This window comes from Leptodactylus fuscus, chromosome 6 (assembly GCF_031893055.1).
Source record: "Leptodactylus fuscus isolate aLepFus1 chromosome 6, aLepFus1.hap2, whole genome shotgun sequence".
Lineage (NCBI taxonomy): Eukaryota > Metazoa > Chordata > Amphibia > Anura > Leptodactylidae > Leptodactylus > Leptodactylus fuscus.
The window spans coordinates 33,806,078-33,820,918 of record NC_134270.1 but is presented as its reverse complement, the minus strand read 5'-3'; positions in this window follow the sequence as shown (position 1 = coordinate 33,820,918).

Genomic DNA, 14,841 nt, shown 5'->3' with positions numbered 1-14,841 from the left:
TAGAGGCTCCCTCCACCATGAATTGGTCCAAACTGGGCTGGTTAGAGGCTCCCTCCACCATGAATTTCCCAAAACTTGGCTGTTTAGAGGCTCCCTCCACCATTAATTGGTCCAAACTGGGCTGGTTAGAGGCTCCCTCCACCATTAATTGGTCCAAACTGGGCTGGTTAGAGGCTCCCTCCACCATTAATTGGTCCAAACTGGGCTGGTTAGAGGCTCCCTCCACCATTAATTGGTCCAAACTGGGCTGTTTAGAGGCTCCCTCCACCATTAATTGGTCCAAACTGGGCTGGTTAGAGGCTCCCTCCACCATGAATTTGCCCAAACTGGGCTGTTTAGAGGCTCCCTCCACCATGAATTGGTCCAAACTGGGCTGGTTAGAGGCTCCCTCCACCATGAATTTCCCAAAACTTGGCTGTTTAGAGGCTCCCTCCACCATTAATTGGTCCAAACTGGGCTGGTTAGAGGCTCCCTCCACCATGAATTGGTCCAAACTGGGGTTTTTAGAGGCTCCCTCCACCATGAATTGGTCCAAACTGGGGTTTTTAGAGTCTCCCTCCACCATGAATTGGTCCAAACTGGGGTTTTTAGAGTCTCCCTCCACCATGAATTGGTCCAAACTGGGGTTTTTAGAGGCTCCCTCCACCATGAATTTGCCCAAACTCTGCTGGTTAGAGGCTCAATCCACCCTGATTTTCAAAACAAATGTTGGTGCCAACCTCAACTTACTACAAGGGCCAAATTCACTGCTGGTGACAAGCTCTCCTCACTGCAAGTGCCAAATACACATGTTTCAAGGTGTTTTCCTACTGTCAGAGAGGTGGTATTGAGTGTGTAAAGTGTGTAGTTGTTAGGCTGTGATGTTGGGGTAATAGAGGGTCTTTGGTGTGTTAGATGCCCCCAGACATGCTTCCCCTGCTGTCCCAGTGTCATTCCAGAGGTGTTGGCATCATTTCCTGGGGTGTCATAGTGGACTTGGTGACCCTCCAGACACGGATTTGGGTTTCCCCCTTAACGAGTATCTGTTCCCCATAGACTATAATGGGGTTCGAAACCCGTTCGAACACACGAACATTGAGCGGCTGTTCGAATCGAATTTCGAACCTCGAACATTTTAGTGTTCGCTCATCTCTATATATTATTATTGACCAGGTGTTTTATCTCTTCGACGCCTGGATATCACACTGTTATAGGATGCTTACTTGTTTCGTTCCAATGCAACAAGAAATGCGGCCAAACTTTTCTGCTGTATATTTGTGTATCCGCGCTGCAGCAGTATAGGAAGCAAACATGCTGTTCCTTCTGTCTAAACTATCAGTACATCTGGTCTTATAGAAGACACGAGCGTCTGTTTCAGACTGAAAATTGGAATAGACTTGAGTAGCAAAAACAGCAGTTGATGCAGAACGTCTCGGCAAGTAGTGGAGTTAATTACTTTACTGCTGCTTGGAGATTGGCAGCTTGGCATCATGAAGAAGAACATGACTGACAGCCAGTGTCTTCACAAAAGCTTCTTAAATCCTTTCTTGTTGGAAAAGTTGTTTCTCATAATTTAAGGAATTGGTTGGTTCCAAAAATAAGCCATAACAATTCACTTCTGATATTTGCTATCTATCTATCTATCTATCTATCTATCTATCTATCTATCTATCTATCTATCATCTATATCTATCAATCAATTATCTATCTATCTCCTATCTATCTATCTATCTATCTATCTATCATCTATATCTATCTAATATCTATCAATCAATCATCTATCTATCTAGCCATTTAATTAAATTTATTTTATTACATTTTTCTGAAATTAAATCTAATGATTTAGTATCTACCTATCTAGGAACTATCACATATCTATCATTCTATCCATTGATCTATATTTTATGTACCTACCTGTCTATACATCCATATATAAAATCTACTAAATATAATTTAATTGATTTTTTTAATGTAATTTTTACTTAAAAGAATATTTCTTTCTTTCTCTCAAAAAAGAAAGGAAATGTACCTATTGATCTAAAATGTATCTATCTATCTATCTATCTATCATCTATCTATCTATCTATCGATCTATTATCTATCTATCTATTTATTTATCGATTTAGCTATATTTCTTTCCATTTGCAGGCCATACATATGTATCACAAGTTGTGCAGTTTTTTTTAACAATGTATCTATGTGTGATCACCGAGTGGGGAGGAAGTGCGGAAGCTTTTCAAGGAATGTTACCATGTTGTAATATTGAGTTGAAATTATTTCAAGACAAATTGTAATCCTTAACAAAATCAGAGATTGGTTAAGTGTGAATATACCTGTATTTAAGTAGAAAAAATGTTGTGCCACTCTAAAATGATCTTACAGGGAAGCTTGATCGTGGCTATATGGTACAGCAGAAACATTTGCACCTTTATTTATTTTTTCACAATTTTGGAGTCATACCTATATCTTTATATAACATCTATCTATCTATCTATCTATCTATCTATCTCCTATATCTATATCCTATCTATCTATCTATCTATCTATCTAACCAACAACCTTTTTTATTTTAATATTTTCTCCTCTCGCCTTCACACTCTCTATATCTTTCTTATTTTTTCTCTATCTCTACCTTTTTCTTCTCCTTCCTCGGTATCTCTATTTTTCCTACTTTCTATATTAATTACAATCTTCACTGAAATTGATAATGAATCCTTGTCAAACATAATTAAACATATCACCAATGATTTAATAGTTACATTTCATTGCAGAACATGTATTTATTTATAGTAAGATGTATCACAGCCCTAAACATTCTAATAGGTTCTCTAGCTTGCTGAGATGTATAAGATATACTTCTGCTTAATATCCCCATGGTTAGTTACCCCTTGTCAATAAAGGCATAGTATTATACATTTCTAATTATATCTTCTTAATTGACAATCTGTTAGGCTTCCCAGTAGTGTTGAGATTAGTAATATAATGGTTTGTAGATATCAAAAATACCATAACCATGATAGATATGTGCTGACAAAGTATGAACAAAGCCTTATGCTAACATAGTTACATAGATAGAATGGTTGCTAAAAGACATATGTCCATCAAAGTTCAACCAGGGGATGGGGGCATGACATTCTATACATTTGTATAAGTGCAAATGGGCTATTTTTCTCTAAAAAGACATCTAATACTTTTTTGAAGCTTTTGCTGCTGTGAACAGCTCCTGGGGTCGGCTATTCCACAGTCCATAGAGTACAGAACTCACTCCTGGGTAGGCTATTCTGCAGATTCACAGACCTTACAGCTACGAAGCCTTGTTGACTCCTGAGATTAAAGCTTTTTTTTTCTCCAGATGGAGAGAGTGCCTCCTTGTATTTTGAGAGGATTTTACATGGAACAGCTTTTCTCCATACTTCTTGTATGGGCCATTTATATATTTAGACAGATTTATTATAGCTCCTCTTAAAGCCTCTTCTCCAGGTTAAACAGATTTAACTTTAACAGATTTAACAGATTCCCCAACTATAGGACATCCTTTTTATGAACTTTCTATCTCCAATTACAGATTTGTTCATGTTTAATGGTATACTATTCGGTTAAAGATTTTACTTTGTCTTGAAACCAATTTAAAACAATATTGCAACATAACAAAAGCTTTAAAGGGAGTCTGTCACCAGAACCCAGCATATCAACCAAGCCCTACAAATAGATAGGTCCATGTCACCTGAACCAAACATACCAACCTAACTCTGCAGATAGATAGGTTATGGTTGCCAGAATCTAGCATATTAACCCAACCCTAAAAATAGATAGGTTCATGTCACCTGAACCAAAATAACAACCCAGTCCTCCAGATAGATAGGTTATGGTCACCAGAATTAAACAGTGATCTCTCCTTGTGAATCACTGTCTCCATTGCAGAAATGTTGCTATTTTTTGTTGATATGTAAATGAGTTACTTGGAGCAATGAGGGTGTTACAGTTGCTCTATAGAGATAACAGACAATGCTCTGATTGCTCAAAAGCATATTTGCATATTGAAAAAAAAAACGGAGGCAATTCTGAAGACAAAAACACTGTTTGATTCAGGTGATCCTGCCCTATCTATCTGTATCACTGTGTTGATATTCTGCGTTCTGGTGACAGACTCCCTTTAAAAACTGGTGGTCATTAAAGACTAAATAAGATTTATCATACCACAATACATTACTGTCTCACTTTGTGATGACTGCTTGTGATATACATATCAGGGCATGTCCAGTAAAAAGGACAGCTATGGGAGAACATATCCATATGTTTTACCTGGTAACATTAACCATTTCTTTACTGAAACCTATGACGAACCTGAAGTATTCTATACATTATAGAAATGAGAGGTGATCTTTCTACAGACACATATAGTCAACATATCGAGGCATGAAGGAACCAGGTTTGGGCCAAACCATTGGTCTATACTCATCTGTTCATTCCATAGGGTGGATCATTTCTGTCTATAAATTTGCTATAACTGCCAGCCTGTGAAGATACGTTGGGCTGCGCTGGGTAACGCTGGTTATTTTTAATAGAACACCATAACGTTTTTGAGTACCTGTCCACGGAACCTACACAGTTTTGTAATTTATATAAGGATAGAATATAACATATCAATGGATGGTAAATTCTAAAACTTCCTAATAAGCTTTCTTACAATTTTTCTCATAGGATGCCATTGAATGTTGTGATTCATTACCATAAATGGCGGTAATCAGCATTGTGCCATATTAAACATCACTGAATGATCAAGCCTTTTGTGTCTGTCTCAGTCTATTCTCAAAATGTATGACATTAGTTGTTGATGTGACCAGACCTTGTTGATCTCCAGTTTAGTTAACGAGAACCTATCACTCTTTCTGCCTCAATCTTTACTCTCAACTATTCTCAATCAATATTTATTACCCAATATAGTAGTTATGGTTTCTACTGTCAGGAGGGTTGTCCTGAACTATTGTCTCTAGCCCAGGGTAGATTTTAATTAGCATAATGCTGCTGAAACGCACTGTTCTGATTGCTCAGGAATGGTGGGGACAATAGAAAAAAAAATACAACTGTGATTGAATCAGTGGATCAAGGCTGGGGTTAGTGGATGTGTTACTGTTAAAAGCTGCTGTTCAAAATACATACATTAATACTGTATACACGATATCTGTGGTTTTGTTCTCAGATTAGGAGTTGTGGTTTTGTTCTCATCCGGGGAGTTGAATTTTTATGACAACCAAGAAACCATAGGTTGGAGACCAGGGCCTTAAAACAAGCCTCCATTCAACAGCTCTACTAAAGCTGAGCAGTGATCCGTACCTACTAGTTGTTACGGTACATTTAGATTTGATTTGTAGTCTTGTACTTGTCACAGTATATAATTAGATTTTCAGTATATGTGTAATACTTAGCCTGTGGTCACTAATGATGAGTGAACGAATTTGAATATAGCTGGGTTCATTACGAATTTCCTAAAATTTTGGTTTCAGCCAAATGTGTAATTTTTGGGGTTCACCACTCACAAATCATTATTATACTCTGGGGACTCTTTACCACCCAGAGTACAAGCAGAGACAGAGCATCTAGTCTTGTCTTCCAGGGTCTGGTCTTCACCCACAAGCTCTTCTGGCCTTTTTCACTGTCTTCTCTGACATTATGCCTCAGGGGTTTTGCCAGGGAGCATGATGTCAGAGAAGACAATGAAAGAGACCAAAAGAACCACTGGAGGAAGACTGGATGCCAAAGAGAAGAACAAAAGTCCAGAAGTGATGAATGTTGAGTACTAATGTTTTTAATTTTGTCAGCACCTCCCTTGGGCCTCCTAAAGAAACCCTAGTGTATATTATTGATTTGTGTGCGGTGAGCCCCAAAAATTTAACATTTGCTCAAATGCTAAATTTTTTGGAAAATTTGTAATATACACAGCTCATTACAAACTGGTTTACTCATCTTTAGTTGGGTTATCTATGGAGCCTAGTTTGAAACCCTAAATATAACTTGACAACTTGTTCACAAAACTATTAAAAGGGATCCTATCACTCAGACATGATTTTTTCTAAGTACAACGTCAGAATAGCCTTAAGAAAGGCTATTCATCTCCTACCTTTCGTCATCTTCTCCGCGCTGCAGTTTGCCTACAATCCCGGTTCTTGTCGGTATGCTAATGAGCTCTCTTGCAGCACTGGGGGCTGGCTCCAGCATTCAGACAGCACTGGGGGCGCCTCCAATGCTGCGAGAGAACTCTCTCCAGCGCCGCCTCCTCTTCTTCAGCAGCGTCATCTTCAGCCTCTTCTTCCGGCGGCATCTTCTTACTTCTAGACCTCGGGCCTTGGGCAGAGCAGACTGCGCATGCCCACAGGCCACAAGAAAATGGCCGCTTCTAATACTGTGCAAGCGGCCATTTTCTCGTGGCCTGTGGGCAAGCGCAGTCTGCTCTGCCCAAGGCCCGAGGTCTAGAAGTAAGAAGATGGAAGAAGAGGCTGAAGATGATGCTGCTGAAGAAGAGGAGGCGGGGCTGGTGAAAGTTCTCTCACAGCATTGGGGATGCCCCCAGTGCTGTCTGATCACTGGGGCCCGCACCCAGTGCTGTGAGAGAGCTCATTAGCATACTGACAAGAACCGGGATTGTAGGCGAATGGCGTCGCAGAGAAGACGACGAAAGGTAGGAGACAAATAGCCTTTCTTAAGGCTATTCCGATGTGGTACTTAGAAAAAATCATGTCTGAGTGATAGGATCCCTTTAACATTTATACAGTTAAAGGGGATATAACCCGGAGTGAAAGTACAGCTGCCTGAACTTGGTCTTTCCCAGCAACCTGCTATAAGTTGCACACAACACCACCTCAACTATTTCAACTCTCCCCACAAGTGGTGGAGTACCCCAAGATCACAACAGTATGATTGGCAGGAGGAAAAAGGGCTCAAAGAAGCTTACCAACTTTTCATTTCACCATCACAACTCGAAGCTAAATGGAGCCAGCTCATGGTAGTCCCAGCTCATCAACCACCAAAGTATATGGATAACTGCCCAGGGATCTCTCTGTATTTATCTGCCTCTTCAAGCCTGGACATACTGGTCCTCCATTATCAGCATCCTCAACTTCATTGATGCTGTTTCATACAGGGACTTCCCGAGTCTGAGTCAACAACCAATTGACAACACTTGCACAAAACCATGTCTCGGGGAAGTGACACCACGCAAATGAAGTTTACAGATGTGATACTAGTAAGCCAACATAATATAGGGGAACCGACAATGCACATCATAAAACACATAAAAATGCAAAGTACGTGAGGGTGGCAGACGAAAAGGAGCCCATCAGAAGGTTGATTGCAAGAATCAAAAGGGGGGTTCAGAAAAGGGGGCAGCCTAATAGAAGACTGACAAAGTGATAATGGTGTGAATGGTAAGAATGGGGGGGGGGGGGAGCGGGAATACCAAGAATAGGGGACAGCTAGTGAAGGGGGGAATGGCCAGATGGACTTAGTGTCCATTATAATAGTTCAACAGGCAAGGTCCCATCTACAGCCTATGTCCTAGGGCCCATTGGGGTGGGGCAGGGGGAAGGGGCGCGGATGAGAAGAAGACCAAGCCACTTCTTTCCACAGTGACCATATTTTCAGAAATCTATCATGTGTTCTACTGGAGCAGCTAATAAATTATTAAAACCTCATGATCTGTTAACTTTGTCTTGTGTGAATGCTTTTTGTATGTATATTGTAATGGCGAATCCCTTCGCAATTGGATTTGCACTCCCTTCTATTGCACAGGTCTATTGAATTGGAATAGAGTATGCCTTTCAGTTTCCCATTTACTTTAGGCTATTTTAAGTAGAGTATGGCTTTGGATCCTACTTGCCCTACTTGTAGACCTGCTCATGGGATCAAGAGATGTATGTTTATTAAGTGTGGTGCAAATAGTTAACTTAACTCTTTCAATGTCTTTTGTTGTGCTCTGTGATAACTGTGACAGTATCATGCTTCAGTGTGGTATTATGATCAGCTTGTAAAACTTTGCTACATGTGTACAGCACAATGGTCCATTATACCACAGTGGGGGAATTCATCATGACCTACGTATTGTATGCCATACTTGATGCTTCCTCCACCAGCACAAGTAGCACTTAATTCATAACAAGGCTTTTGTACTTTTTTTTGGTGGAAGTATTGATAAACATGGTGTCGATGGTAACCCCTGCCCAGGATCCCACTCATGTTGGGGAAAGTATTGAGGTCAGCACAAAGCACCCCAACTATTCTAGTTGCAATTAGTATTGAATACAAAGCATTGTCTTTTATGGTTTGTGGAATAAGAAATTCTCTAGGTCAAGAATGGACCGAACAAGACGCCTGGTGCAAATACTATCTGCTGTTGGAGAGGCTCAGAATACAAGACCAATATTGTTAATGCTACAAGGGTTTAGAATTTAATAGTACAGTTGCTATAGGATACAAGACGCACATACAGAGGAGCACAGCCATGTATAGCGGTGGAAACTCTTGGAATAATCAGTATATTGGGGCAGATTTATCAAGATGGTGTTTGTATGCCAGTCCTGATAACCCCTGTGCTATTGGAGGATGCTCCTAAGTTATGACAAACACCACAAGGGATGTGTAAAAGCCCCAAACGTACAAAATCTTTGCCCCATTAGTGCTTAATAAGTTTTCAACTCTTCTACACTAAAAAAGTGATGTAGCTCAATGACAACTCTCTCCATTTGTTTTCAGAAAAAGACTGCATTTCTTAAGTGAATGTAGATACAAATATTATACCTGTCTATGGCAGTCTGTTGCCATCTATGTGCATTGCCATAAAGTTACAATATTCATTTATTCTGGGTTGACCACTGCAAAACTAAAATTCTATTGTACTCACCCTTACAGGGGCATCACATGTACTATGCATGATTGGAGCAACGGGTCAGTTTCTCACAATGAAAATTCATACATTATATCCTCCTACTAGCAATACTCTGTATAGGCTGCAATTCACATCACAAGCACAGGGTGAGCATACATAGACACATATAGCATAAACATATCCTGCATAGATTTTTTCAGAGTTGGTCAGCTCTTATACCAGGGGTAGGGAACGTACAGCTCTACAGTTGTTGCAAAACTACAATTCCCAGCATGCATAGTTGCTCTGCTGTTCTTGGAACTCCCATGGAAGTGAATGGGGCTTGTTGGGAGTTGTAGTTTCACAGCAGCTGGATAGAGACGAAGGTTCCCTACCTCTGTATTATACCCATCTTGGGATATGTTGAGCCAACAAGAAAGGTAGGAAAGGATATAACCTGACATCACCTTAGCACATGGGGCCACTTTATAATGGGAGTCATAACATACAAAAGAGATTTTGTTTCTTGGAGGAAATGAGGTGTCTCAAGTTGATGTCTCACAAGATCAAGATTTTATAAACTCTGTTTATTTTAATATCTCCTTGTTTTTGTACAAGAAAACACTTGAAAGATTTTACTAAAATATTCCTAACATAGCCATGGACACAGACCGATAAATCCCTCCTTCCAGTATCCTTATTTAATAGCTTTGATCCAAAATACATCATAGCACGTCCCATTATTTATAAGAAGGAAACACAAGCTAGACAGGCAAAGAGGGCTGAAAAAAAATGATGTTATGAGAGCAAAGTCTCCCCGTGGCTATGTGAGAAAGCTAGATAGACTATAGTTCACTGTCTATTCTGTTTGTTTCACAGCCCTGCTAAGAAATTGTCACTGTTCATCATATTTCCCAGTCTCCAGTATTATCTCTCTCAATCTTCTCCTCTCATTATTCCCTTCGGCTTGTTACTGTCGCTTTCAACTTATCACGCGGCTACTTAGGTCATCATCTAAATTTATTTTTCCTTTTGTTGTATCATGTGTTTACAGTCACTCGGTCTCGCTCGGTCAGGTTTTTTTCATTATTACAGGACATGAAATGCAAAGTGTACAAGTGAAGACTCTACACATTGACAGCCATCTTCTTGACGGGTGTTACATATTTCTGTTGCATTGTATAAGGAAAGGTTACGTGAAGAATGTGGGAAATGGACATTTTCTTGGCGTTACTGGAGGTTCAAACAAGAACTCAAGTGGTAAGAAAACTTAATGGTTTCCAGAAGGTGTAGGAGCTATGCATTTTATAACACTGGCTCTTTCTGTAGGCATACGCTCGCGGACACAACTGTTCTATTTCTGAAATACGTAGCTCTTGCATCTCAATAAGATTCTGGATAACCAAGAAGTTCAGTTCCTACATAAGTTAATTCTTGAAACGAAGATCTGCAAAAACAAAAAAGTTTTCTACCAAATTTGTCACCTTCACCAGATCTACATCACCAAGAAACCTGGCAGGAGTTTAGGTAGTATCTCTATAGCCATATAGCCAGTACATCCCATCCATTTAGTTTAAGAGCCAAAGAGTCCTTCAATAAAGTGGCTGAGGCAAAGAGCACCCATAGGCGCAGTGCTGGAGACGTCCTATACACAGATGTATCCAGAAAGAATTATAGTACATAGTGCTATCCAGATTACCTACATACTGAACCAGCCAGAGAGTACATCCACAAAATGCTACACACATACACCCTGCCAATGTTTGACTACATTTTCAGCACCAGCCATAATACACTGTCTACCAATAAGTATTTGGACATCCATGCAAATGAAGATATCTGCGGTCGTGATGTACGTCACGCCTTCCACCATTAAATAGGAAACAGCATTGACATTAGTCTCATGCAAGATGCCACGAAGTGCAGAAATGTCAGATTTTGAGAAAGGGGTAATTGTGGGGACCACAGAAATGGTCAATCCTTAAGGGACATAGCAAGTGCACTGAATTACCGAAAATTGACAGTGGCCTATGTGATTACAAAGTGGAAGGTGACCGGTGATTGTCCAAATGTGCCCCGAGTTGGTAGACCCCCAAAACTTGGAGATAGAGACCGACGAGTGCTGGCCAGAGAAACCGCACCCAACCGATGGCTCACATACACCAGGAGTGTCACCAGGCATCCTGGAGTATTGTGTCCATCAATATCATCCGTAAGGAAGCATCTGCTGGGGTCTACCAACTATTGGATAGGAATAAATGTTGTTTTTCTATTCTACCACCGGTGTCCAAATACTTATAGGTAGACAGTTTACTACCGTATAAATGGAAAGATTTCCCTACATGTACACTTCCTGAGTATATCTACCCATGGAACCAGCCTGAAAGTGCCTGTATACACTGTATAAGCCAGAAGATGTCTTCACACGTTGTGTCAGCCCATTGTTCCCATTCCATTACCTTAATAGAAGTGTTTGTGTGCTTCTACTCTTACTTTAATGTAGAGCACCTCGAGATGTCACTTTTCTCCATGTATTGATATATTGTGAGATGAGAGGCACAAGACAGACAACAATGAAAAGAAACATGATTTTGAGACACTGGCAGACCTGTAATTCAGCTTTATACTATACAGTATACTGTCAGACCACATTAAAAATAGAATATATACAAAAAGTAAGACATCAAGAATTCATAGTGTGAATGGAATCATTCTATCTGTGAATGTAATTATGATTTATGTAATAGATTACAATATAAGAGCGAAAGGATAAGTTTATTGGGAAATATTATACAACTGAAAGGAGGCTGTAGTATGCTGTAGGGTTGCTATAGCCTGGATACAAGATGAGATACCATTGGGATGGTGGCATATAGGTCCTATATAGTATACCGCAGCACAGTTACCCTAGATGTTGCAGCTGGGCCGGTAGATCTTGTACATTTGCCACTTACCAAAGCTGGTGCCCCAGCTTGTCTGTTAAATGCTTCATTGGTGATAAACTAGATGACTGGGCAGGTCAAGGAAGTGTTGTGATCTGGTGGAGACCTTTGTCTGTGTGTGGGCGAGCATTATCCTGCTAAATGTAGTTGGAAGCCCTGCCAGAAGAGGCCACATGTGGCCATAGGATGTCCTGCACATATCGCAGAGCTGTTGGTGTCTCTTACATGACTACTAGGGGTGACTGACTGTCATATGTGATGGATCTGTAGATGGGGCAATATATCATTACTCAAAAAAAGCAAGAAAAAGTAATTATTGTCCCTGTCCATAACAGTCCAGGTTTTCTTGATCACGGTGTGGGGGTGTCCTCACCTAACCACTACTACCAACCCCTAATGAAAGCCAGGTCGGAACAGTCTCTATGGTGGGCAGTTAGTCGAAACATCATCTTGCTTCTCTCAGTCTCAATGAGTGTCAGCATTACCTCTCTGCCATTGAGTGTACAATATAACACTAGTTCCCTACAACTTTTAATGACTTTCACAACTAGATAAACAGACAATCCATTAGACTGTAATATATCCGAATCGATTTCCTGTTTTCGTTTATACAATCAGATCAATAATGTCTTACACATTTTATACACTTGATACAATTTGATCTGTGCATAATGATAACAATGTCAGGACATATTGTGTGCATTAAATCAATGTGCCATCTTCATAGTATTTCTGTCTCTTTGCAGACATTTGATTTTCTATCATAATGATTACATTAAGAAGCATAAAACTACTTGATAGACTGTTCTTGACACTTATTTTTGCTGTATTTGACAGTATGATAAAGAGAATAATAAAAGCCAAGGGTATAGTTAGAGGTGCCATAATGCATTGTCAAACAATAGCAAAAAAGCAGAAACCTAATGTTTAAGGTTGGGTCAGGAAAAGTATTTATGCACTCGGAGAAATTTATGAAGACTGGCTAAGAGTCTTAATTCATTCCCCACCAGGCGCACAGCTCCCTAGAATTACTGAGAGGCTCTGGCTTCTTATTAATTCTAGCATCTGATCGCAGATCTATGTCAGTCAGTGACTGGCACAGATTTGTGGTATAATCCAGTTTTCTGAGTTATAGTAAGTCTTGGCACCCCATCCCAGCCCACCCAGATTCACACCTTGCTCTTCCCTTCTGTCAAAAATTACAGTGTATAGCATTCGGCAAATCAATGCTGGTTCTGCAGCAGGCTCGCCTTGCTAGTTAGGAGAGCTGGCAGCTTGCTGTTACGAGGGAGCTTACTTTTTCTCATAGGAATGCATTGACTAGCGTTGACTGGCCAGTGTACAGCATTCGGCCAATCAACGCTGGTTCTGCCGGAGACTCGTGTGTGAGGAGGCGGAGACTAAGATTGGACCACAGCAGTCACAAGGAATGCCCCCTCTCTCTGCTCACAGTACTCGTCCATAGACGAGTACTATCAGGAGGGGAGAGGGCATTTCTCCCCGCTCTCACGGTACAGTGCAAAAGGCGCTGCTGGGAAGAAGGACGTTCCTGACAGACTGTCAGGAAAGCCCTTCTGACTGTGAAGAACTATGGTATCAGCACAGATAGCCCTCCACCCGGGGCACAGATCGTGAAAGCCGACTGTCGGCTTTCCAGCAGTATATAAAACTGCCTGTGCCCCAAACCCATGAAAGGTCCTCTTTAATCCTAGCAGGCTTTAGGCCTATATGGTAATATCCCAGACCACATGACGTCTGGGCATTACCATATAGGCCCAAAGCCTGCTAGGATTAACATCAGATCCCGGAGAGGTAAGTAACATTGTTTATTATCTTCTCCCACCTCCCCTGGGGCTACGATTATTATACTCTGGGGTCTGAAAAGACCCCAAAGTATAATAATAGCGGCAGTGGGATCGCAGCCTGGCCTGGGCCTATTCACTGCCAGCCTCCGCGGCCTATAGTACAAGGGGAAGTGGGGGCGGCAGTGAGCAGGTCCGGGGAGGTTGGTAAATAGGCCGTTACCTGCTGGAGATACTCCAGCAGATAGTGGCCTATTATAAAACAAAATAAATGTCAGTATATTTACCGATCTCGCTGCTGCTCCTGCTGCCTCCGTGATGCTCTTTTCTCCGCAGTCAGACATCTACGTATCAGCATAGGAGGCATTGATACGTAGATGTCTGAACCAGAGCAAGGAGAGCGGCAGCTCTCCTGCACTGGTTCAAAGAAAAAAAAAGTAAAAAAATTAAAAAAAAAAAAAAAAAAAAAAAAAAAATCGCCCGGGCTGCTGCCGCCCAAGGCGGGAGCCTCACCTCGTCTCATTAGAGGTACGGCGCTGTATACTATACTATATACTGTATACTATATATAACTATATTTTATATATGTATATATAAATATATATAAACACTATATATATAACTATATGTATATATGTATATAGTTATATCACAAGAGATTGTTCAGAATTCGCTCAGGCAAATAATAATAATATATCCAGTACATTGTAACACAGAAACATAACAATAGCAAAATTCTGCTTAAAGCTACCAATATTTAACTACATAATCATTCCGTCTACAAAAATACCAAGATATTTACCGTGGTGGTATTATTATAAAAGTCTGCCGGCTTTCTCAGTCCTGTTTACAAATCTATATTTCTCTAGACAATTCATACACCTTTGTTTCACAGTACATGACCGATGTTGTGCTTTGTTTTTGCTGCTTTTATGTAACCGAAGAGAAAATGTGAACAATAGTTCTTTGATTTGTGCTCCTCAATGTAATTTTCAAAGGCGATTTTCTGCCAGGCAGGTGCAGAATTTCTCATAAAATTGCTCTAAAATATAAAAGTAAACATCACTGAAATGAAGGACAACAATATGAGGGTTGTTGTATTTGTGATCAACTCTCAAGGGAATTTTAAACTTTACAAAACCACTTCATATTTCTTCTTGTGGATACAACCTGATGTGATTCCTTCACTACACTAAAATCTATGAAAAGTATATAATATTGTAATTCAACCTTAAACTTCACTTCATTTGTCAAACTTATA